Source organism: Puma concolor, chromosome C2, assembly GCF_028749965.1.
Source record: "Puma concolor isolate L17-30 chromosome C2, mPumCon1.1.hap2, whole genome shotgun sequence".
Taxonomy (NCBI): Eukaryota; Metazoa; Chordata; class Mammalia; order Carnivora; family Felidae; genus Puma; species Puma concolor.
Window position 1 is genome coordinate 132,042,618 of NC_141675.1, and position 25,844 is coordinate 132,068,461.

The following is a 25,844-nucleotide window of genomic DNA, read 5'->3' on the forward strand; positions in this document are numbered from 1 at the left end:
ATATAAAAACGGAGGGGGACAAAACAGAAGAGACTCATAAATATGGGGAACAAACTGAGGGTTACTGTAGGGGTTGTGGGAGGGTGGATGGGGTAAATGGGTAAGGGGCACTAAGGAATCTACTCCTGAAATCATTGCTATACTATATGCTAACTAATTTGGATGTAAATTTAAAAAAAACATAAAAAATAAAACAAGTAGAAAGAAAGAAAGAAAGAAAGAAAGAAAGAAAGAAAGAAAGAAAGAAAGAAAGAAAGAAAAACGGAATTTTCAAAAGAAATGCCGACTTGTCTTTCAACTATGATTCCAAAGAAGAGTGGTTTAAGTGATTTCTGGTAATTCTTGGGAGAAAACAGAACAGAGAATGTAATCTTTAAACCTAATGGGATGGGACACAGTCTTGAAGAGGAGGAAGAGTATACCTTTCAGAAGAGAAATCTTCAAAAATTCACAAGCTGTGGGGAAAGCACCTTTGAGGATGTTTCATGTAAAAGAACAGAACATGAATTTTGCATACAAATTCGGTGGGAGCATACTATGGCCATCTGGATGGATTAAAGATACAGAGGTTATCTCAACAACCATTTCAGAGACTGAATAAAGGAGGGAGAGAAGATGTGAGCTATTCACATCCTTGCTGAAAGTCTTACCATCTAAGAACAGACCAACATGAAAGTTCTTGGTTCTATAACTTTCAAACTACGTTTATCTACAAGGAAAATGTTGCTGCTTCCTTCATTCATCCATTTATTCAGTGAATACCTATGTGTTCCCACTTTGCTTCAGGAACTGGAAATATAAAAATAAATAAGAGGGGTGCCTGGGGGGCTCAGTCGGTTGAGCATCCAACTTCAGCTCAGGTCATGATCTCGAGGTCTGTGAGTTCAAGCCCCGCATCGGGCTCTGTGCTGACAGGTCAGAGCCTGGAGCCTGCCTCGGATTCTGTGTCTCCCTCTCTCTCTGCCTCTACCCTGCTCATGCTCTCTCTGTCAAAAATAAAATAAACACTAAAAAATTTTTTAAAAAAATAAATAAATAAGAAAAAGCCTCTGAAATCTAACAGAACAAAATATTGTGGCAAATGCACAGAGAGACGTATTCAACAAATGACATAGGGGAGCTCTGCAAGGTGAAGTCTATGAAGGAGGCCACAGGCATGGCATCCCAGAAGGGACAGATAAATTGGGGCCTAGAAGATGGCTCAACCAGGGACAGAGGTAAGAAGGAAGCGGGTCCTACCAGGAGGAAGAGCACATTTAGGAAGTTCGGTATGTTTGGAAACTTTTAATGATGGTGTCTGTTGAGAGATATGGCTGAAGAGGCCAGCATGTTAAATTTGGAGAATGAGAAGCCAGCCAAGTATGTTAAGGAAAATGTAACATAATTGGATTTGAATTTTAAGAGGTTCACACTGACTCTAGTGTAGAAAATAATGTTGGAGGAGAGCAGGATTGGGGGTGGTTTGTTATACTGACTTCATTTTCTTTTTGGCAAGATTGCAAAATTGCTAGATCAGGGAAATCCAGTAGCTAACATGTTTTTAGATTTCATCATGGCACTTGATGAACTCGCTTGTCAACAAGTTCTAAAAATATGTACTGATGATAGTACAATTGGGTAGATCAGGCACTACGTGCAACCTACCTTTCCAGTCTTTTCTTTGAGTGCTCCCCTATACTTCCCAATGTTCCAGTCATTAGATTCCTTGTTGATTCCTGTACACACCCTGTGTGTTCCAACCTCATTGCCTTTGTTCATGATGTTCTCTCTATCCTTTCATCTCTTAACTGTTGAAACCCTATTGTTCGGTGGGCCACCGCCCTCGTATGTACTTGTCTTGTGATCCTTGTTTTATTCTATCTTACGTTGTAGTCATTTGAGTAAGTATCTAATACCCCGCCCACATTTTAATGTACCTGAGGGTATAAACTTTTTCATATTCCTCAGCAGAATGATAATATTGCTTACAATAATATCACCAACGATGTCTGTGGCACTTCTCTACTAGACAGGATAGAAAGCCATTTGCACACCTTCTTGTCTTATTTACTTTCAAGTGGCAGTTCAATATACTTGTTAAAAGCAAAAATACATCAGTCACCCAGACCCAGGTTAGCGCTCAGCCGTAACACTTATTGTCTGTGTGACTTGGGCAACTCGTTTAACCTCTCTGAATTTAAGTTTTCCCATCTGTAAACTATTATATTTGTTTTGAGGCCTGAAGACTATTATTTAAAAGGCATTTACCATAGTGTTTTACACATAGCAACTACCCAGCATACAAATAACTCTAAGAAATCACTGCTAAACCCATTGCACAGACACTGGGAGACACAAAAATGCATGTGGACCCTTCTCAGGGAGCTTACAATTTAGTGGAGACCAAAACCTGTCAATGCTGGTTAATTTTGCATTATAATTTTTTTGTTTATTTATTTATTTTGAGGGGGAGCAGGGGCAGATAGAGACAGGGAGACAGAATCCCAAACAGGCTCCACACTGTCAGCACAGAGCCTGATGCGGCACTTGGACCCACAAACTGTGAGATCATGACCTGAACCGAAATCAAGAGTTGGACGCTCAATCAACTGAGCCACCCAGGCACCCAAATGCCATTTAATTTTGATAAACATACTACATCTAGAAAAATGTGAAAATGACAAACACTATAAACATTTCAGACTTATATTGGTGTTTCAAAAAATGCCACATAAAAGTTAAATAATTTTTTCCAAAATGGCACACTTAGATTACTCCATGTAACACATTCATACTTTACACAAAACATTTTAATTACCCATTAAACTTTTTTTTTAATGTGGAAAAATCACTCTGGGAATATATCAAAGAAGATATGAAAGAAAGATGTTGAGAATTTTTAAAATTTTGATATAATTTTCAGCTATTCTTCTTAGCCATTAACATCTCCCTCTTCACATAAAACATATCCACAGGATTTTGGTTCTTGGAATGATCCCCAACCGCCATCTAGCTCAGAGAGGGAAGAAAAGTCTCAGGACCCCAAGATTTCACCTGTGGCAAGATCTGCTGTGCTAGGTTATTTTCTTTTCCTGGAAGCTCCATTCCAACCTTCACCACACATCTCGCCACCATGGGAGGCTGACCTGTATGAATTGTGAGCACCAGCACTCCGGCCTCAGGCTTCCTGTTGGGCTCCACCAAGGGGAGATGCCATCGAAAGACGCCATTTTGGGGGAAAGTAAGGTTGAGGTATTTATTCTCTGAATGGGAATAATGATGATAATGGTGATGATGATGTCTGCAGCTTCCAGCAGACCCACATACCTTCTTCTGCATCCACATATACAGTTACCTCACTTTCTTCTGCCCTTTCAGCCCTAGAGGTGGCAACACTAGCCCCCTCGGTATTTCACCATCTGTTGTTGGTTTCACTGTACCCTGTCTACCCTTTTGTAAACTGCTCCATCTTTAAACTCTCCTCAATCACTCTGCTTGAATATGCCATTTGGGACATTGCTGGTATCCTGCCTGACTCTTAGTTTCTAGTTCAGTACTCTCCCCCCTACCCCCCAACACTGTGCTGGGTTGAAGCATGGAGATAAAAAGATTGCTTTCATGGGAATGAGTTTTACTCTTTTCTTCAAAAATTATATTTTCTTGGAAATATTTTGATAGTTAAGAATGGACTGCAATTTCATTCCCTTTTGTGATGACATTGCAATTTCTTTACAGGACAGGTCAGAAAAAAGATAGGAATTTTTCCTAGGCGAATTACTGATAGAATCACATCCCTTTCCAAGCTCTTGTCCATCCTAGGAATAAAATGAAAAGAGGTTATTCTGTATGATACTGGAACCGCAAAACAATAAGATAAACTCACAAATAAAAATCTTTCTTAAGAATAAACCAGAAGTCCATGAGTGTAATATTTCAACTATAACATCGCTTGAAGAGAGGAGAGCCTGAAAGAAAAACGTCAATGGAGATGAGTTTTCTTTACATACTCTGCAACAGTGTTTCTTTTATAAAAGTAATGAAAGGATGAGGTGGGGGGAAAATAGGTGGGAAGATAAGACACGCATGCCTGGTGCTGAAGAAGAGCTATTTGTACCTGGGACATTGTAGTTCTAGGACAAGAACAGTTCAGCCATGTAAAAATATGACCCTATGTAATACTGGCAAGGTCAGTCAAACCCATAGTTATTGACTTGGGCTCTCCTTGTAAGAGCTTTACAGGATACCATTGCTCAAAGCCTACTAGAGTTTATGCACCGATTATTAGCATTTGGAAGATATTTTTGAACCCTGAGGACTTAATTGTACCGAAACTATGATATAAAAATCATACCTTTTTTTTTTATTCTGGTGGATGAGACTTTGAAGAGATACCATAAAAATATAAAGGGGCTGCTCAGTAACTCTATGATAGCAATGTACTTTCATTATTTGAATAGCAGTTATTGCTATCTGATATTTTTCCTGTTTACATATTTATTTGGCTTGGCTTTATTTCCCTAATAGAATTTAAGCCCCATATCATGCTTTTTATTTGCTGTTTGTTTGACAAATTAATTAAATATTGAATCAATTATAAATAATAATCTGTAGAGAGTTACCCATGAGACTTCAAATCTGTATACCTGAAAAATGAACAATTATGATGTTCATACTAGAATAAGAGTAAAGAATATGTTGAAGCATATGTTTATTGTTATCCCACTCATGCAAAAGAACAAAACAGTTCCAACCCCACTTCAGTAAAAAACCCTTATATGTGTGCATTACCTATTGAAAAAATACATGTATATAAAGAAAATATTTGCTGGCAATAAAAAATTACCCAGTTGTAATCAATTTTTCCTTCCAGAGCATTAGATTTGGGAAGTTCTGCATTTTTTAGACTTTTGTATTATGTGATCTTGTTATAAGGAACAGGCATTGCCTTTATAATTTGTAAAACAAAAATAATAAAGTTATGAAATAAAATCTTGTAAAATAATAACTTTGGAAATGACTATTGGACCAAGTTCGAATCTGAATTTATAATAAGTAATGATTTTGGTTTCTGTCTCACTCTTTGTTTGTTACTAGACTAATGAAATCTCTCCCAGATTTCAGGTCCTATCCCCAACCCATCCCCTTAATATGTTTTGCAACCACATTTCTACCCATGACCATCCACCCTATTAAGATTTTTGTGTCCAGCACTGTTTCCAGGCTGAGCCAACTTTCAGGTTGGAGTAGTCAAGGGGGAAAGGAACGATCCCGAGGAACAGGATGAAAAAGATTGAAGATGATTGGGGGCTTGGGCCAGGGTGCTCTAAAAATATCTCTCTGCTTCCTATCTTTCCCCAAAGGCAAAGTGCTTCAGTGTCTCTTTTTACACAGATTCAGGCAATATGTATTAGAGCTAGAAATACTGGAGTATCAAGTATCCTGAAGTCTGAACTGGCATTTTGCCTGCTAGTCCATGAACCCTCTCATTGGGTACATGCTGAAGCCTTCTTGGAGATTACGGGTCATAAATGTGCATGATTAATTGCATATGTTGAAACCCAAAATAATGTTGTTTCCAGAACATTCAGACTAGAGGGTGAAGTAAGATCCCAGTGGGTGACATGAGAAATCTCTGTTAGGGAGTCTGACAGTGATGGCTGAAGAAAGATTGAGCTCACTTGGGCAGCCTGATAAACGTTTCTGGTAGATAGAATAACAAAGGGAAAAAAAACAGACAATAGGAATTTGTTACAGATTGTGAAAAGTACCTAAAAAATTAGAAAGGACACAGGCTATGGAACAGTGGCATAGGTAAACGAGAAGAGGAATATGTAAAACAACAGTCGAGAGAAGTTCACAGCTTGGTTTCTAAATAAAATTTACCCACTGAGATGAGAATGTAGCAGCAGTATTGTCTTCCCTATATATAGTTACTTAGAGGTATCTACTGCCTATGGGTAAAAACAAATAATTTGTTATTTCCCTCTTCTGGTTTATAAACTATAATTGCCTCCCTTGGGATTGTAACTGTGTGTGTACAAAAATTTGCACTAAATATATTGCAGAAGGGCTACCCAGAACCTAGTAAAGAGAGCCCAGTGTTGGCCTCAATTGAGGCCATACACTCTTAAACACCTTATAGTTGGCAGATCAAGTATCAGAGAATGTGGTTTAAACTTTGAATACCCAAAATCTTTTTTTTAGCAAATGGGATTGATTATATGTTGTATCTATCTGGCTATCTATCTATCATTGATACATATTTTTAACAATTTTTTAAGTTTATTTATTTACTTTGAGAGAGGGGGGAGAGAGAGAGAGAAAGGTGCATAAGTGGGAGAGGAACAGAGAGGGAAAGAGAGAGAATCCCAAGGAGGTTCCACGCTATCAGCACAAAGCCCAATGTGGGGCTCCATCTCAAAACCTGAGCCGAAATCAAGTTGGACGCTTAAGTGAGCCACTCAGGCACCCCTTAGATATATCTTTTTATAGAGGTGCAGCTAGGGATGTCTCTAACAAATGCAAACTGTTCCCCAAATCCAGATACAAAGGCAGTCACTTAGCCATTCTTCCTTCATTTCCACTTAATTACTGTAGGACCCACATGCCTTCTTAACTGGAGGTCTGGTACTTTTCTCTTGAGGTCTCTCTGCTTTCTTCTACCTACCAACTCCCTACCCAGTCCAAAGAGGGGCAACTCCAGGTACTGTTAATTAGAGAGAGAAATGGAAGGGATCAGTGCTTTGCTGCTGCTTCTGCTGCTACTTCTCATGGTTGAAGACCACCCTACACATTTAGAGCAGTGGTTGCTAGACCAGAAGGCTGCAGCCATTCTACCTCTTCACTTCTAAGTTTGGTCAAAGGTGGTTTAGAGCCCCAACAATTCCAGTTTTTAAAATATTTTTTTTCAACATTTATTTATTTTGAGAGAGAGAGAGAGAGAGAGAGAGAGTGAGCAGGGGAGGGGCAGAGAGAGAGGAAGACACGGAATCTGAAGCAGGCTCCAGGCTGTAAGCTGTCAGCACAGAGCCCAGTACAGGGCTTGAACTTGTGAACCATGAACCGTGAGATCATGACCTGAGCAGAAGTCGGACACTTAACAGACTGAGCCATGCAGGTGCCCCATCAGCAATCCGAGTTTTTAAAGGCAAACTAGTTCTGAGGGAGTGAGGCAGGGCAGATCAATCCTTATGTGAACTAACTCCTGAGCCTTGCATTCTCGTCGCCCCAATCCCTATTTCTCTTCAGACTTACCCAAGGAGGAGTAACTGATCTTGACTGGACCCTTTTAGATTTATCTTATGCCCATATTTCTCAGGAGGAGCAATCCTCAGTGATTTAGCCAAGGTGATATATCCTTCTAACGGAGGTCCCCAAGTAATTTCAAGGTGCCATATCCAAATCAGGCTGATTTCTGTGACTCCAAGGTGATTTTTCATCCTGGCTTAAATTATGAAGGCTTTGGCACTTCTGTCTCTAAAAAAAAGGATAAACACAATTTTTTTTTTTTTTCCGATTGGTCACTGCTGGGTAGAGCAACCCTGTACATATGTAGCTTCTGCTTTCAAAATTATAAATAGATATATCAGGGTACAAACCACTATCTTTAGATGCCTTGAAACCTCAGGGCTTCACAATTCTCTGTAAAGCAGAACTTTGTACTCATAAGGACCCTTTTTGGAGGTAAATGACAGAAATCTAACATCTCACAGAGGAAAAAAGTGAATTTGTTAATTTAGCTAACTTAAAATTCCAAGTAGGCCTAAGGCGTGTGATTAAGGTTCTTTTTCTTTACCTCAGATTTGTATGAATTACTTTTTCTTCCAGTATTGACCTAAAGGTTCTCACCATGTGGCAGGAAAGGTTGTCAAACCCCTACCCTTACAAGATATGATCCAAAAGGAAGAGAATAGCCTTACTCCCAATTCCCATATGTTGAGTTGGCTCTGCTTGGGTCACACATGCACCCTGTAAATCATTGTGAATAGGGGAATGAAGTTCCATGATTAGCTAAGTCCGATTATGATTTTCCTTTGGGTGGAGACAAGTCCTGATTGGCAGTGTGGGACCACCACAGAAAACACGGAAAGAGAAGAAATACTTCCCCAATGACAGAAGAAAAGCTGGGTTTAAGAAACAGACTGGGGGTGGATGTTGCACTGGGTCTCCTTAAGCCTTTTTGTTAGTGGCTGACTTTGCAAGGTTCTACTGGGGGGCGTAGTCCTGTATGGAGCTTTATCAGGTATGGAGGTGAACTGGGTCAGTCCACAGGTTTGACTGGGTCTTTGGAGCTTAACTGCAGACTCATTTGATAAAATGTGCTGTCACAGATACAGATTGGAATATCAAGAAGAGCTTTATTGATTTTGTGCCAGAGCATAGGATCTGAAAAGTCATTTGTTCTGCAATCTTTTCAAAGGACAGGGGCCAGGTAATATGATCTTCTACTGTGGTATTACTGGAAAGTGGTCTGGACTTCTGTTCTTGTTCCATTTTCTGCTAATTTGTAATTGTGACTGAGGGCAATTTATGTCACCTCTTTGGAACTTGGTTCTTATGTGTTAAGTGCAGTGGTCACATAGTTTGATCTCCAACCAATGTTTTTGATCTTTCAGCTCTGAATTTCCAAAGTATTAACTTTGTTTCATTAGTTTCCGTCTTAGACATAGGCTGGAAAAGATGAGACCATGGTAAGAGGCTAGCAAAAGTCATTGTACTAGATAATTTGGAAAGGATGTCTAAAAGATAATTATAAGACAGATGGCCATCTTTTATTTGTTTTAATTTCTCTAAAAAGGATAACAACTCTAAATGCATTCTTTACTTTTGACTTAAAAAAATCACTCATTTATTCTAAGGGATATTTAAGAAGTGCTTTATAGAAGTCCAATGAAGCAGTTTCAAAAGTAAATTAGACAGGTACCTGGGTGGCTCAGTTGGTTGAGCATCTGACTCTTGATTTCAGTTCAGGTCATAATCTCACGGTGGAGTTCAAGCCCCATCTCAGGCTCCATGCTTTTTGTGGAGCCTGCTTAGGATTCTCTCTCCCTCTCTCTTTGCCCCTTCCCCATGTGCATGCAGAGTCTCTTTTTCTCTGTCTCTCTCAAAAAAACAAAAACAAAAACAAAAACAAAAAAAAACCCAAAAAAGTAAATTAGAAAAAGAGACAAGAGTTATAACAAGCCAATGCAATGAGCAGAACTTGTTTTGACCTGGCTTGGAAAAAACAGCTGTAAAATATCTGTCTTGCACAATTGCAGAAAATTTGAATTCAGCTTAACTATTAGATGATATTAAGGAATTATAATTACTCTAATTTTCCTAAATGTGATAATATCAAGATTTAGGAGAATCTTTGGGAGAACGTTTTGTGAGAAATTGGAAAATTGTTCTTATTTTTTCCGTGATATCTACTCAAATATTTAGCATTAATGTGACAAAATATTAACCTTTTTGATGAAGGTTCTATGGCTATTTCATATACCAATCTCTCAGCTTTTCTGTAAGCTTGCAAATTAAAACAAACAAACAAACAAACAAAAAAACCCTAATTGGAGACAATGGATCCTTTAATGTTTCAAGCTGTGTTCACCTTACATTTTTATTTCAAATACAGTTCAAGTTTTAACTTTTCCCAGTTGAAACAGCACTTAAACCTTTTTAAGTTAGGTAAAATATGGCACCGGGATTTTCATCTTTATCAGTGTGAGTGATAAGGTAGCAAAGTGGCAACCTATTTTCTATGAATTAGGCCTTAAATAGAATCCTTAATAGTTAACACATCCCTACATACACATAAACACCTGAATCCTTGTAACTTTTGCTAATTGTATCGATGAGGCAAACAATATAATGGTGATGCATTCAGACTCTGAATCCAGTTGCCTGGGTTGGGATGCTGTTTGTCTTACCACTAATCACCTGAATGACCTTGGGTCAGTTACTTCACACCCTGTGCGTCTGTCTCCCCAGCTGTAAAAATGGGCCAAATGTTATCATTCATATAATGGGATCTTTTTCAGCATTAGGTACACAACATACTTAACACAGTTTCTGGCACTTAATAAAGTGTTGATGATTATTTATGTACTTTGCCATAGGAAAGACAAAAAGGTCAATGTCAATATTTAAGGAAAAAAATGCTTTTGCATTTCAGGCGATAAACTTTGTTCAAGAGATATGTCCTGCCCTATCTCAGTGAATAGCACTGAGATAGATTTTTAAAAACAGAAAGGGGGGCGCCTGGGTGGCTCAGTCGGTTAAGCGGCCGATTTCGGCCCAGGTCATGATCTCGCGGTCTGTGAGTTCGAGCCCCACATCGGGCTCTGTGCTGACAGCTCAGAGCCTGGAGCCTGTTTCAGATTCTGTGTCTCCCTCTCTCTGACCCTCCCCCGTTCATGCTTTGTCTCTCTCTGTCTCAAAAATAAATAAACGTTAAAAGAAAAATTTTTTTTTTAATAAAAAAAAAAACAAAACAAAAACAGAAAGGGCAGCATAGCACTGTGGCGTCTCTTCCATTTTAGTAATTTCCATACCAAGTGGTTTAGTTAAGGTTTTCCCCAAGTGCTAGAAAACTAGTATCTGAGAAAATAAATTTCTCAAGGGTCTCTAAAAATAACTACATTTTCCCAACAACTTCAGGCTGGAAATATATTTGATAGATGCTTCATGGTACTTGGCAGACATACTAAGATGATGGTGTGGTTGTTATTACAAAATATCCTGCAATCATTTATAACCAAGTAAGACTCCATCATTAGCTTATATACCTATTGTAAGTGCTTATTAAAAATCAAGGACTTGGGGCGCCTGGGTGGCGCAGTCGGTTAAGCGTCCGACTTCAGCCAGGTCACGATCTCGCGGTCTGTGAGTTCGAGCCCCGCATCAGGCTCTGGGCTGATGGCTCAGAGCCTGGAGCCTGTTTCCGATTCTGTGTCTCCCTCTCTCTCTGCTCCTCCCCCGTTCATGCTCTGTCTCTCTCTGTCCCAAAAATAAATAAACGTTGAAAAAAAAATTAAAAAAAAAAAATCAAGGACTTGATCTCTTTGTAATATGTTTCCCATTATCTATGACCTTGTAAAACATTGCCCAAGAATATGAACAAAGAGGGGCACTTGGGTGGCTCAGTTGGCTAAGCATCTGACTTCAGCTCAGGTCATGATCTCATAGTTCATGAGTTCGAGCCCTGCATCAGGCTGTCTGCTGTCAGTACAGAGCCTGCCTCTGGTCCTCTGTCCCCCTCTCTTTCTGCCCCTCCCCTGCTTGTTCTGTCTCTCTTTCTCTCCAAATAAGTAAATAAATAAACTTGAAAAAAAATTTAAAAAAACAGAATAGGAACAAGGAAATTATTTTCAATGGAGATACCCAAATATTCTTTTTCTTACTAGACCTTATTATGAAAATTCAATACTATTCAAATTTAGTTAATGAAACTTTAGAGAAACTGCCAATGACTTGGGTTTCACGTCTGTGATAAATTTTTATGACATGTGTGTTTTACCCAAAGTAATTCTTTCCTCTGGAAGGTTAGGTCATGGGCGACTTCTTTCTGGAGACTTCCCAGAGGCCTCAGAGTCCTCTGCCATGCCAAACACAACTCTTTGCCCATCACAAAAGCCATTTAAAATAATCTGTATAGGGGCACCTGGGTGGCGCAGTCGGTTAGGCGTCCGACTTCAGCCAGGTCACGATCTCGCAGTCCGTGAGTTCGAGCCCCGCGTCGGGCTCTGGGCTGATGGCTCGGAGCCTGGAGCCTGTTTCCGATTCTGTGTCTCCCTCTCTCTCTGCCCCTCCCCCGTTCATGCTCTGTCTCTCTCTGTCCCAAAAATAAATAAACTTTAAAAAAAAGAATTAAAAAAAAATAAATAAATAAAAAATAAAATAAAATAATCTGTATAATTAAATCTGTTGTATTGCCGGAATCCATGTAAAGAAATTCTTTATCGCCTTGGAGCCACGGCAAGAAGCTAACATCTAAACTTCTTAATTCAACATAAATCAGGGAAATCTTTTCCTCTCAGGGAGCTGTTGGTATTCCTTTGGAAACAAGGTCATTTCGGTTCAGGTCCTGTCACTCCCTTTGCAAACAGTCCTACTGCAGGGAGACACATAATAGAAGCTGTTCAGGAAGGCCCAGTCAGATTCAAGGCTCCTTTGGCCCCTGGGACTCAACCCAGGTTGAGGTGGAAGTGATCACTTTTTAACGTGGTGTCACTCAGCTTTGCTCCGGGCAAGATAGATGCCTTGATTCCATCTTCAAAACTGTCAACTTGAACATCAACATGCATATCAGAGCTTCCTTGTAAGTGAAAATCACTTTGATAATATGATTAATAAGTCTTTGCCATTTCCAACTGGCAGTATCATTTTCTTTTACTCATTTTTAAGTCTTTAATGTTTGGCCCAAGTTTTAGCACTAAGAAGAGTACCCAGACCTTGAAAGTATCTAGCCAGCACTGCATGCAGAGCAGTAGAAGGACACAGGAGGCCTCCAAATTATTGGGTATTTTGCCCTCTCTTTTCCAGCTCCTTATGGTATTCACTTTGAACCATTACTCTGCTGTATCTACATATTTACCAAAAAGAACCCGCATCTGGGGGAACTTGGGTGGCTTAGTTGGTTAAGCGTCCAACTTCAGCTGAGGTCATGATCTCACAGTTAGTGAGTACAAGCCCTGCATCGGGCTCTGTGCTGACAGCTCAGAGACTGGAGCCTGCTTCAGATTCTGTCTCTCTGTCTCTCTGCCCCTCCCCCACTTGATTTTGTTTATCCTTCTCTCAAAAATAAATAAACAGTAAAAAGTTTTTTTACATCCCCATCTGTAGACTTTATATGCTTAAAAATAATACTAATACTACTAATAATAATAATAATTATTATTATTATCATTATCAGGTTATAAATTTGTGCCACATCCTCAATTCCTTTAGGCTCATTTGTTCTTAATAAATGTGTTTCTAATTGCCTTTGACCATATCCTTCAATTCTGGCCCCACCTGGCCGCCAAACGAATTTGCAAACTTCATGAAAATGTAAAGCAGCCAGGGTTCCAGGTCAGCCCTCACATGTGGTTCTCTGTCCCTGTGAGTTCGCATTTTCTCAAGTCTTTGGCTACCAGTCTAGGAGCCCAAAAAGGAATGTGACGTCTTACTAAACTCTCCAGTGGTGAGGCAGGCAAATTTGGACACAGCAGCTGTCTGCTCCTGAAGACAGTTGGAAGTAACCACATCTGATAAGATCAGCTATCAGAGGCAGGGCAGCACTGCTGTGTGTAAACAGGATGCTATCTCTGAGACTCGAGACAGTGACAGGAGCAGCTCTGGTTCAACCTGCCCCCAAAATGGCAGCGAAGACGCTTCACACCAAGTCTTGCCTAAGTAGAATGAGAACCACAGACTTTTAGGACTGCAGAGCCCCTTGGAGATCGTGTCACAACACTCTTGTTTTACAGATGAAGCAACAACAACAAAAGCCTAAGACCAGGGGAGATACGGAGACCAGTGATACTTATAATTGTCACATATGCATGGATGGATATATAACTAAGTCCTTTAGGGAACGTATCATTCTTTTGTGCATAAGCTAGTACGTTTGTGGCCTTCCAAAGAGGTAACTCTGCACATCAACAAATTTCAACAAAGCTAAGATTTAGCTTTAGACATAAGAGTAAATATTTGGATCCACCCTCAATCCAAATATACCCCTACCATGAATGACATCACCAGTTCTGTGGTTATTCCATGCTAGCCTTTGTCTGGGATCAGGCACTAAAACTACAAAGCTGAAAGGCACAAGGATCTAAAGATGTTCACAGTCCAGTGTGGGAAACAGATACAGAAGTAAATAATTAAGGGACATTCAACGGGAGATTTATGTAAAGTGTGATATTAGCATCTGAAAAACAAACCATAGAGCAGGTGAGGAGAAAATCAATGAAGGCAGTACAGAAAAAATCATATTTAAATCTCTATAGTAACATTTGAATCCTGGAGAAGGGAGTAAGAAAGATGAAGTGAGGGTACAGAAGAGACGGTGCAGAGAGAAAATTTCCGACAAGAAGTAAGAGTGTTTGCATTTAATGTGAGCTAGTGTCAGAGTCATCTTAGCAAAATGATGCAGAATGTATTCGTTTCTCTCTCAGATTCTTCTATTTTGTCATGAAAATTTGTATAAACAAACTCTGTTATAAGGGTCTGTTTTGGAGCAATACGCGTGAACTTCATGACTGCATTTTCCTTCATTGTAGAGACCTTTATATTTTATCTCTTGGTGTGCGTTTGTGTTCTGTTTGATTGAGGTTGTCAGAAACCCTAGAATGGACAAGAAGCATTGTGGGTTAGAAGTGACCAAAGAATGACTGATGTTAACTCTTAAACTAGAGGAGACATTGGGAAATCGAAGGATCATAAAAATAACCCAGAGAGAAAGACTGTTGCTGTGACTTCAGACTAAAAGTAAACAAACAAAACATTCACCAAAAAATAAAAAAGGAAGGACTAAAGCACAGGCTTTCAAAGTTCAAGTTTTTAGAAGTCACGAACACACAAATTAAGGCAGTAAGATAATTGTTTACCTACAAATTGACTGGGTTTTAAGAAAAAAGAGGATAAAGGGAAATAGGTACTTCCTTTTGTTTCTGAGGGAATAAAAATTGGTAAAATTTGTATGAATATCCTAGAAGATAATTCTTTTCTTTTTTCTTTCTTTCTTTTCTTTCTTTCTTTTCTTTCTTTCTCCCTCTCCACACACACACACACACACACACACACACACACATATTATATTTACATATATTTTAAAACAAAATATGTATTATATAAATATGTACATTTTGCTAAATTACTTTTAAATTTATGAATCCATAGACTCTCATCCCAAGAAGGTAATATGTATGCATCTTGACGATGATATAAAGATGCTTATGGTAGAGATGTTTATTTAAGCCAAAATATGGAATAAATCTAAATATTTAATAATAAGATACACTTCAAATATCTAGATATGTTCATATAATGGAATACTATATAGTCAATAAGAATTATGTTCTTCTGGAAGTCATAAAGATTAAAATAGTAGACATAAAATACTTAGAACAGTGCCTGGTACCTAATAAATATTCGTTCAAAGTTAACCTTTCCATCATCAACATCATCATCATCATCATCGGTATATCTTAAGACATAGGGAGATGTTCCTACATGTAAAATGAAAAAAAATCATAAAACAGCATTAAATTATTATATCAACTTAAAAATATTTATACATATGTATATATGCATGTATGTATGTGTGTCTGTGTGTGTGTATATATATATATATATATATATACATATATATGTATATATATATATACTCAACAAAAAGATGAACAGTGTATTAGTTTTCTAGAGCTGCCGATAACAAAGCACCACGGACCAGGTGGCTTCAACAACATAAGTTTGTTGTCTCACAGTTGTGGAAACTATAGGTCCAAAATTAATGTGTCAGCAAGACTGGTTCCTTGTGAGGGCTGGGAGGGAAGGATCTGCTCCAGGCCTCTCTCACTGGCTTGTAGGCAGTGTTTTTTATCTATGTCTCTCCACATTGCCTTCCTCCTATGTGCAGTAGGTCTGTGACCAAATTTCTCCTTTTTGTAAGTCATGTTGGATTAGGACCCAATCTAATACCCTCACTTTAACTTGACTGTGTCTGTAAAGACTACCTCAAAGAAGGGAACATTCTCAGGTACTGGGGGTTAGGACCTCAACATTTGAATTTTGGGAGGACACAACTCAAGTTATAACAGAATGTATGTATATTAGTAATTTTCGAACTATGGATGACATTTATTTTACTCTTTTTGCTTATCTGTTATTTTCTACGATGGACTATTACCACTAATAACAATTTTAAATGTTATTTTGTAAAACTCCATGCTTCAGAAACCTACACACCTTGTTTAAACATAAAATGAAAATACTTTTAATTCCTCCCATAGTTCTCTATTTATTTTTTTTAATTTTTTTTTTTAATTTTTTTTTCAACTTTTATTTATTTTTTTGGGGACAGAGAGAGACAGAGCATGAATGGGGGAGGGGCAGAGAGAGAGGGAGACACAGAATCGGAAACAGGCTCCAGGCTCTGAGCCATCAGCCCAGAGCCTGACGCCGGGCTCGAACTCACGGACTGCGAGATCGTGACCTGGCTGAAGTCGGACGCTTAACCGACTGCGCCACCCAGGCGCCCCATAGTTCTCTATTTAAATATCACCTCTATTTCTACTGTTTAAGACTAAGCCTAGGACTTCTAAAAGAATATTTAACGTTCTCTCAGCAAAGGGGAAGTTTGAAGATTGAAACTCTGGATAGTCAGATTGTATGTGCTATGTATACTGCCTGGACTATAGAGTCCAAGATTATTATTTTCCCTTGGAGTTCTTGTTTCATTGTGAATTCCTACACTGCACTGACTTAGGATAAAGTAGAATTATTATGTAGCTTTTGACTACTGTCTTTGGAGGAATGCTTATTCCTTTGCCAGTTTCAGAGCTTGTCAAATCTAAAGCTGGTATCGTACATATTTCTTGAGTGGTGCATTGCTATTCAGTAGGAATCCTGAGTACTGAAAAAGTTAGAGCAAATGTAAAACCTGTTTTATACAATAAATAGGCTTCTGAGCAATCATTATTATAGAAATCAGATTAGACTTAAATGCAATAAACTGTACATTTGTAAAATAAAGAATAAATCTGTAAGCAACAAAGTGATAATTAATTCATTTATATATATGTTTAAACTTTGTTGCTAAATTGGACTTTTTTGAAGCCAAGGATGTGCCTTGCTTGCGGTCATAAAATGGGTGGAATTAAGACATGCTTCGCGAAGATGAAAAGTTTCTATAAGAAGACCTCACACAAAAATTGTTTTGAAATCTATCATTTGAAAGTGCTAGTCCTTTTCTTTAAGCTTCATAGCTCATTTATGGGTGGGGTATTCTGCAAAATTAATTCATTGCCCATAGTTATATATCCTCGACATACTGTCTGGTGGCTTATATGGCTAATGCTTTAGCTGTCATAATTATTGATCCAATTTCATAAAATAAGTCAGATACAAAAAGATACACTAAGATACCTGGTGAGGCTATAGAATTAAAAAAAAAAATACTGAAGCCTGTTTGGTGGCTAATACCTTGCAGAGTGAGAAAATTACTCATTATGTTAAGTAATGTCTTCTATCAGCATGTAAATAACTTGAGTGATTGCTTGGAAAGAAAACTACTCCAAAGAGAAAATTAATGTATCTGATTTGTTTATTTATTCATCTAATTTAGGGCCAAAAGATTTTTGGACTGATACTAGATATGAAAATGTGTCACTGAAATTTATTGGAGCTCAGAGCTAGAGACCTTCCCTATAAATATAGATTTAAATAGTCGCATGCTTGGTTATCTCTGATAAGTTAAATCAGATAAGATATTTAATATATAATTCTCCCTTGTATATTAGAAGACAGTCTTACCCGTCTCTCTGTTTCTGTTAGTTGTAGCTTGGATGGGAAATTAAAAGTTAATTTTGTCTTTGTCCTTCTGTCTTTTTCTTATCAGCAATGCCTGGGAGGCATGGTAAAGTATGCTGAAAGTGACCTTCAGTTTCCTCATATCATCTTGACACAAATGAGCCAGGCACTTGTAATTTTCATTATTCACCACAAGAAGAGGAGCTTCTCTCAGTAGGAAATATACAACATCCAAAAATATAGAGGTATTTTATGTATCTCATGAGTGATTACTTAAAGAAGGTTGAAGGGTTGGAGAATCAATGGAGAAGGTGACGAGTGAAGGAGAGAAAATTATAGCCAAACTGCCACCATGCAGAGGGTGACGTGATTTACCCAAGGTGAGTAGCAGAACTTCTCTTTAGGGGCACAGTCAGAACTGGAACCCAGAGATCCTGGCTTCTGGTGCAGAATACCTTCTCCAATTCCATCCTGCCTGAGTGGACAGAAAAGCAAATGAACTTCCCTTGTCAAATGGGGCAAGATAACTGTTTTTGGTGCTGCGTCTCCACATGTCAGCATGTCATGTTGTTTCTTTACCTCTGCCCTATTCATATTTTTGTCTCTCTTGACTGAAGTCAGAAGGCACTGCTTGTAAGGACACAAAGTGGCCCCATGTCAACTTTCCCCCTGTAAATTATTTTTATGAGCATACCAACCAAGAGCATATCTAGAACACATGATCGCTTTTGGCATCTAACCCACCCTTCTCTCCCCCCATCCTCCTACCACCATTTTATGGGTAAAAAACACTTTTTCTCATCATTCTTCTCAAACAGGATCCTTGAAACTACTATAATGTATAATGTTAATACATCAACTACCAAAGAAAAAAAAAGTAACCTGATGAAAGTAGGCATCTGGGAGTTCAGGCTTCTGAAATCGACTCCCATCTCTTAGGGATATGGAACACGTGACTTCAGGCTATTCCTGCATCACTTTTCACTCCCCAGTAAAAAGCTGATTTTAGAAAGATGTCCTGTTCAAAAGTTGCAACACTAAGAATGTTAGAACTACAAGTTTTCTGCATCTATGGCTGAATAGATAGGTGGGGTTGCTAATGACTTTCTTGCATGTTCGATGAAAAATGCTGTGTAAAGATCTTAACCTGGATTTTCTGTGTGACCCCTATGTGTTCAGTAAACACAGTGCAGGGCATCTGAATTCAGCAAAGGACACTGAGCTGTAGTCTGTGCCCTTGGGATTCTTCTTTATAAACATGCCAGAGCAGAGATAGTGACCTCATGCTTCCCAGGGAACATCTTCACTGGGTTGTCCTGAAGTCACCTCAAACTCAACACGTCCAAAATAGAACACAGTCCTTCTCACACATTCATGGTCACATCATGGGGTCACATCATTCCTCCGTTTGCTAGGACCAGAAGTCCCACTTTCGTGCCAATGACCAATTGTTTCTGGGTCTGCCCTGTCTCTTATATCTATACCTTCCATTTCTCTCCCAACATCACTAGCTTGGTGCAGGCTGGAATTACCTCTTGCTTTGACTTTTGTAATGACCTCACAGATGGTCTCTGCAAATACAGATTCTCCCTCACCAGCCCACCTTCTGTGTTGCTAACAGGATAGCCTCCTAAAACACTCAAATGTTAACCACCTTCCCCAAAACTTTCATGGCCTACAGAATAAATTCCAACATTCTCAGTCTTGCAGACAAAGCCCTTTTGTAATTGGGGCCTACCATGCCTTTTACAGGCTCATCTGAGACTAGATCACTAATGAAATAAATCAATTTCCTTCAAAAATGTGCTATGTTCTTCAGCCCCTAAGTCTCTTCTCAAACTATCCCCCGAAAAGAATTCTCTTCCCATTTGAACTACCTTTTAAGATCTACCAAACTTTTATATCCTTATTAGGAAGACTGGGTAAGTGTCAACCCAAGATAGAATCCTAGCAGTTGCCCCTTATTCAAATATACAATCAAATCATAAAACATGTAATGATGAGAAAATATGATGTGGGAATGGTTGGCTGGATATCAATAGGCAAGATTCCATTACAATGTGGCATGTTCGGAGGACAAAAATCACACTGGAAAACATGACCCACGCATCAGTTGTACTACTGAGAAAACTACATATATATATATATATATATATATATATATATATATATATATATGTATTATGTATATATTACTGTAATCGGGGATGAAAATTAGGGAAGGTGAGAAGGCAGATGTAAATGATGAATGGGAGGTCTTCAGTGGTCTTTGTTTCACAATTAACCTAAGGCCGGGGGCGGGGGGGTTGAAAATAGTTTTATTCCAACACTCACAATTCCTATGCTTCCATTGTATAGGAAGATGAGATTTAGAGAGTAAATTAAATTTTCTTGCACTTCATTTGTTTCTTTCAAATGTATTTACCAAAGCACATTTTAAGGGAGGGGTGGGAAATGTCAGTTACACAAGAAAATCTATCCTCTGCCCGACTGAAGAAATTGTTCAAATGAAGTGCATTCTTTCATAAGCACTGCTTCCTAATGTAGCCAGGGTCACTAAGGGCTTAGGTTATTAGTTATGTAATCCCTGGTTCCTCAAACTGCAGTTTTGATTTGAACACATGGTTTCAATTAGTTACTTCAGTTTTTGCCTCTAGATGTATTTCATTTTTAGGATCAAGAGAGGCTCAGACAATCATAGCATTTTAGAGCCACTCCTAATTTCACAAATATACACCTGACCCCCAAGAGGTAACTTTACCACAGACACAGCTCTCAGTCCAGTTCTCTTTCCATAACATCACTTGTAGGTTGAATTATGTTCCCCAAAAAGATTTGTTGAAGTCCTCAGCCCTGGCATCTGTGAATGTGATCTTATTTGGAAATAGTCTTTGTAGACATGATGAAGATGTAAGTTAAAGTGAGGTCCTATGAAGCAGGTGGACCTTTAATCCAATATGACTGAGGTCATGACAAGAAGAAGAAAAGAAGAGTGCCTGAGTGGATTAGTTGGTTAAGCATCTGACTTCGGCTCAGGTCATGATCTCACAGTTCCTGAGTCTGAGCCCCGCATTGGGCTGTGTGCTGTCAGCATGGAGCCCACTTCAGATCCTCTGTCCTCCCTCTTTCTCTGCACCTTCTCTACTCATGCTCTCCCTCCCTCAAAAAGAAATAAACGATAAAAGAAGAAGAAGAAAAAAAGACATGGAGACAGACACACGGGGGAACACCATGTAACAATAGAGGCAATCCATGGTGTCCCAGGAATTGTTGGCTCCCACCAGAAGCTAGGAAGAGGCACGAAAGGATTCTACCCGGGATTTCAGAGGAAGCATGGTCCTCTTGGCAACTCAATATTGGACTTTTAGCCTCAGAGCTGTGAGAGAATACATTTCTATTTTTTTTTTAATGTTTATTTTTGAGAAAGAGAGAGAGTGTGAGTGGGGTAGGGGCAGAGAGAGAAGGAGACACAGAATCCAAAGCAGGCTCCAGGCTCTGAGCTCTCAGCACAGAGCCTGACACAGGGCTCGAACTCACAAACTGCGAGGTCATGACCTGAGCTGAAGTCAGATGCTTCACCGACTGAGCCACCCAGGCGCCCCAATTCCTACTGTTTTAAATCTTCCGACTTGTGGTACTTTGTTACAGCAGACCTTGGAAACGAAGACACCACTTGCCATCTTTTGATTGCTCATTTTTGTTTTTATCATGTTCTTTTGGGGAATCTCAAAACAACCTGGGTAGTGTCTGGGTGCCAGACACTGCCTTTCCACTGGTGAAATCATCACCCCCGTCACCCTCCACCTGCTGCTCCTGAAGTACATCTCTTCTGACCTTTGGGGCCATTATCATCCATAATGTCACCTGAAATCTTATGTCTGCCAGTATGTTTGGTCCAATGAGCACTTTAAATTCTGATCCCTGTATGCTTCTGTAAGCTGCCTGATGGTACTGTAATACATGCCAGCCCTACCTCTCCATGTTGCTGTGGATCTAGTGGCATAAAAATAATTTTACAAGTGTAATATTACTGGGCTAACATTTATTTAATACTTCTATGTGCCTAGGACTATGCAGATGCTTTACATATGCTGTCTTGTTCAATTCTCACACACACACAAAAAAAACCTTGAAGGTAGATGTTACCATCATCTATGCCCATTTGACAGATCATAGAAATCGAAGCACAGGTTAAATGGCTTGCCCAAGGCCAGATGGCAGAAGAACACTGGAGCTTGGATTTCAAGCTACATCTGACAGCTTCCAAAGTTCACGGATTCCCCTCTATACTGTAGTGTAGGCAATGACCCTAAACTATTTACCTTAGAAACTCACCTTGAAAACCCCCTTACTTACCATAAGAATTTAGTCACAACCTTTTTTTCTAGCCTCGTTTCTTGTTATCACCCCCACCACATACACACACACATACACACACATACACGTGTAGACACACTAGCTACAGAAGTATTTTCACCTTGGCTGGAATACACAAGGCTCTTTTATCTCTGTTTATTTTCCACATTCTGTTCTTTGACCCCAGATACCATCCCTGCGCCCTTGCATATTTCAAGGAAACATCAACTTCGCTGAGTCCCAAATGCTCCACAGGTAGCTACTCCCTTCCTGCATCACTTACTCAAGCTTATACTCTGATACTGGCCTTGGACTAGGATGAGGCTATGAGCCACGGTCAGAACAGTTGAGGAGACACTCACTCTTGGGTTTCAGGGGCAGAATAATCTCTAAGATCTTACTTTTTATTCATTCCTTGAACATATCATCTCCTGGAGCAGATTCTGTTAGGGTGAGGGTAGAGAAAATACAGATGAGGGAGACAGAGAAAACTATGCCCCCAGACAAGGAAGAGAGCAAAGCTGGATGGTGTTATGGGCAGCAGGACCTTGGCAGGGCCCCTGCAAGATAGCAGAACCACATTTTGGGAAGGGGTGGCTACCTTCATATCTAGGAACCTGATCTTAGGCATCTGGCTCCCAGGTCCTCAAGGATCCAGTAGCCTATCTGTACCATGGAAGTAATGGGGCTTCTAGACCTGAAGCAACCAGCCAGGCTTAGACCATGGGCATCCAGGATAGTCTGTGTGGACAGATTGCAGGGGATCTCCTCACATGCTCTGGGCTAAAAAAAACCACAGGACCTTTGTGTGACAGAGGGACAAAGCAGGAAGGGATCCTCAGTGATGACTGAAATTGAACCTCTCAGATGCTCTGTAAGATGAGAGTTCAGAGTAGCATTTAATCTCCTTAACAAAAAAGCAAACAAACGAAAAAACAGACACATGATGTTTATTGCACATACACCTCAGTTGGTGAGTCATGAGCCATACCAAAGCATTAGTTTCCATATCTGCCTCTGGCACTGGATATGAGCTTCTCCAGGGCAAAAACTGATATTTTTTGTCTTTGCATTTTCAACACACTCCTCCCCCCCCCCCCAAAAGTGCCTACGGTAAAGCAAGTCCTAAAGAGATGCCTGCTAAATGGATCAATGAATAAATGAATTAATTGAACAAGCAGTTAATCAGTCTCTATGGGTTCTTCGTGTCCTTAGATTCTAGGAAAGAAATGAAAAAGTACCAGATTCTCCAACTTGTCTTTATTTGGAAATGGAGCTGAAGCCCAGGGAAGAGGAGAAAGCAAAGAGGGAATGGGGTTACAACCTTAGAAGGGCTTCTTTTTTCTTTAGGCATTTGAGTCAAGAGGATGAATGAGTGAATCTTCCTCCCCTTTTATTTGGGATAGCACTAGCTTCCTCCAGACCATATGCGACATCGGGGAATTGGGCTGGGTAGCTACATCAGAGAATTTGATAGAGGTCTGCTGGAAGTCACCAAGAAGTGAGCCTCAGGGGAATTCTGTTAGCAAAATAGCACTGTCTCTCTATTTCTCTTCATGCCCACTGAGAACTCAGAGCTCTACTAACTGGTTCTTCCAGGTGTGTCCATTCTGGACGGCCATGACCAGGATAATTTGAGTGGGGGAATTTCTGCTCATAATTGTGTAGTTACTGGGATTCCAAACACCAAGGACACCAGGACACAAAAGAATATTCTATGATAGCAAGGTTTCATGAGATTTATTTTATGTGCAATTGTTGGGACCAGATATGATCATCAAAGACCAAACTGTGAAAACATTTCAGGGAGCCATCAGGAACACGAAAGGGACCAAAAACTTCTCATGGGAATTAGTAAACCAGCATACTGCTCTCTGGTCTCTTTCCAGCTTTCCCACTACAAGGAATTAGGCTGACAATTTTATCATCACCAGGGTGTGTCACAGGGAGCACTGGCTTCCTAAAATCTTTAACCAACTGTGGAATTTCATTTTTCTTTCTGTTCCTAGGGATCCTGAGAGCCCCTTTCCTCTCAGGAGTGGATATCAGGAGTGGTTTAGCTCCTAATTAAATTGTTTCCTTTAAGGCAAATGAATAATCTGGCCATTAGCTCCCAGTTCCAAAGGTCTTATCCTCTTTAACCATTGGTTAGAGCTGAAGTGTCCTGCCTGTCCCAGGAGGGAAGACATGGAGGCCAGGAACCTCTAACCCCCTAGAGCTACTTGGCCATATTCCTTCTTCTTCCTTCTACACCCATTTTTGAGGTAAGAGTCATCCCCATTCCTGCTTCTTTTAGGTTCTGCTGGAGTTGGGAGGATTAGGCAATGGACGTGACTGAAATGCTCCAGCCCCACCCTTGGGTCAGGGCTATTGGCCAGTTTACTCATAAGAGGTCACTGTGGCTGTCTGCTGCCACTCAGCCCAGGCTGAAGCCACTAGCCACAGATTACAGATACACAAGGGCAAAGACCTAGGGGTCTGGCTCTATTAGTTATAGGACCAGTTTGTCATGGTGACCAGATGGATGCTTCAATGACTGAGCGGCCCTCCTCACATGCTCCTGGGTTCAAGGCCAGAAACACAGATTTTGAAACCAAGAGAAATAGAAAGAGGCCTTAGAAACCAAGAGAGAATAAGAAAAGTGCTCTAAGATTTACAGACTAGAGAAAACAATTTTGCCTTTACAAGAATGTTTTTGATTTCTGATAGAAATATTATATATTCGTTACATTCATGAGCCCAATATTGACCTGACCATGGCTTTTAATTACAGTGTTCAGATAAACCTGTAATTCCTTTATCAAGGAATAAAGTCAGATGAAATTAGATATAAATAAAACCAGTGTCTCTAAGCTGAAAATCTCCTGGACGCTTAGGGTTCACTTTCAAAGTTCAACGGCAATTTGTCTACCTTCTTGACCTCCTCTAAAACGTGTCTGCTTTTCCCTCAAGTGTTAGCAATCATGATGTGCTAAATTTTTTCCCCCTACTTTATTTCGAGGCTTTTCAGTTTTGTCTAATTGGTCATGTTTTTTTAAGCTGCAAATTGCCTGTGGGTCTGTCTATCTTTCCAGATACTGGATACACCCTGTGTGTTTAAATAGGCACTTTGAAAATAAAGGTTTCATTTGCATCATTATAAGTTTGGGTAAACTCACCATTGCATTTGGGTTAAAAGAAGCATAATCGATGATCTAACTTCATCACCTCCTCACTGCCTTGAGTTTCTTTGACTCACAAAGTATAGAGAGAGCTGGAGATTGCTTTTTGCTCTAAGCACCTTTTATTTTTTTATTTGTTTTATAAGATACTCTTTGGTACTGATGCACTTCCTTAACATTATCCATAGAAAGATATGTATCAATGCCCTGGTAGAAACGTCCAGACGACCAGAACCTGTTACTTGGTTCTAGTTTATTCTTCACTTGCTCCAGAATCCATTTAAAACAGAAGAATGAAAGTGATCATAGAAATAGGTTAGGTATCATAGAAATAGGTTAGGTAAGGGGAAAGGAAGACAGAAATGCTTACAAATTGCAAACAGGAAAGAGAAATGAGGACAACAGAGCTTCAGAACGGCTGCAAACACATTCATAAACAAACAGAGGCGGCCCTGGAACAATTCATGTTTGTCTTTGCTCCGATGGTGCAATGTGGTCTAGTGGTCCGACCAACTGGGAATCCAGGACCTGGGTTCTCAGTTTTGCCATAGACTTGCTGTTCTGCACTGAACGGCCTTGGGCTGGATGGATTTGGGAAGGGTTTCTTGATCTGAGAGATAGGCAGATTTCCCGACGGCCGGGCTCAATGTTTGTAAGCGGACAGGTGGCAAAGGGGTGAAGGGCAGTATTAGAACCAAAGCAAGATTGTCATACATGAACAATCAGTCCAAGGAGTTTTATCTTCACCGGCACATTTAAAGTCAAACCCCAATCCTCTCGGCCCTGTGGAGTGTATGCGTTTGTTTGTTTTGTTGAGGTCTCTGATAATCTCGGAAGTTTGGAGAGGGGTAG

The 25,844-nt window shown here is 39.7% G+C and overlaps 2 long non-coding RNA genes across 3 annotated transcripts in view; one reads left to right on the forward strand and one right to left on the reverse strand.

The window, feature by feature from the left end:
• LOC147577535 (uncharacterized) overlaps nt 1-25,844 on the forward strand; it is a 55,395-nt gene that overhangs the window by 21,937 nt on the left and 7,614 nt on the right. For both annotated transcript variants that reach the window (XR_015240375.1, XR_015240377.1), the window contains exon 2: nt 17,564-17,855. This is a non-coding gene — a long non-coding RNA (uncharacterized LOC147577535). The remainder of the gene's footprint in view (nt 1-17,563; nt 17,856-25,844) is intronic.
• Nucleotides 1,607-17,989, reverse strand: LOC147577536 (uncharacterized). Its single transcript, XR_015240378.1, has 3 exons — nt 17,479-17,989; nt 7,234-7,455; nt 1,607-3,794 (listed from the first exon to the last, which is right to left on the reverse strand). It is a non-coding gene; the product is annotated as an uncharacterized LOC147577536 (long non-coding RNA).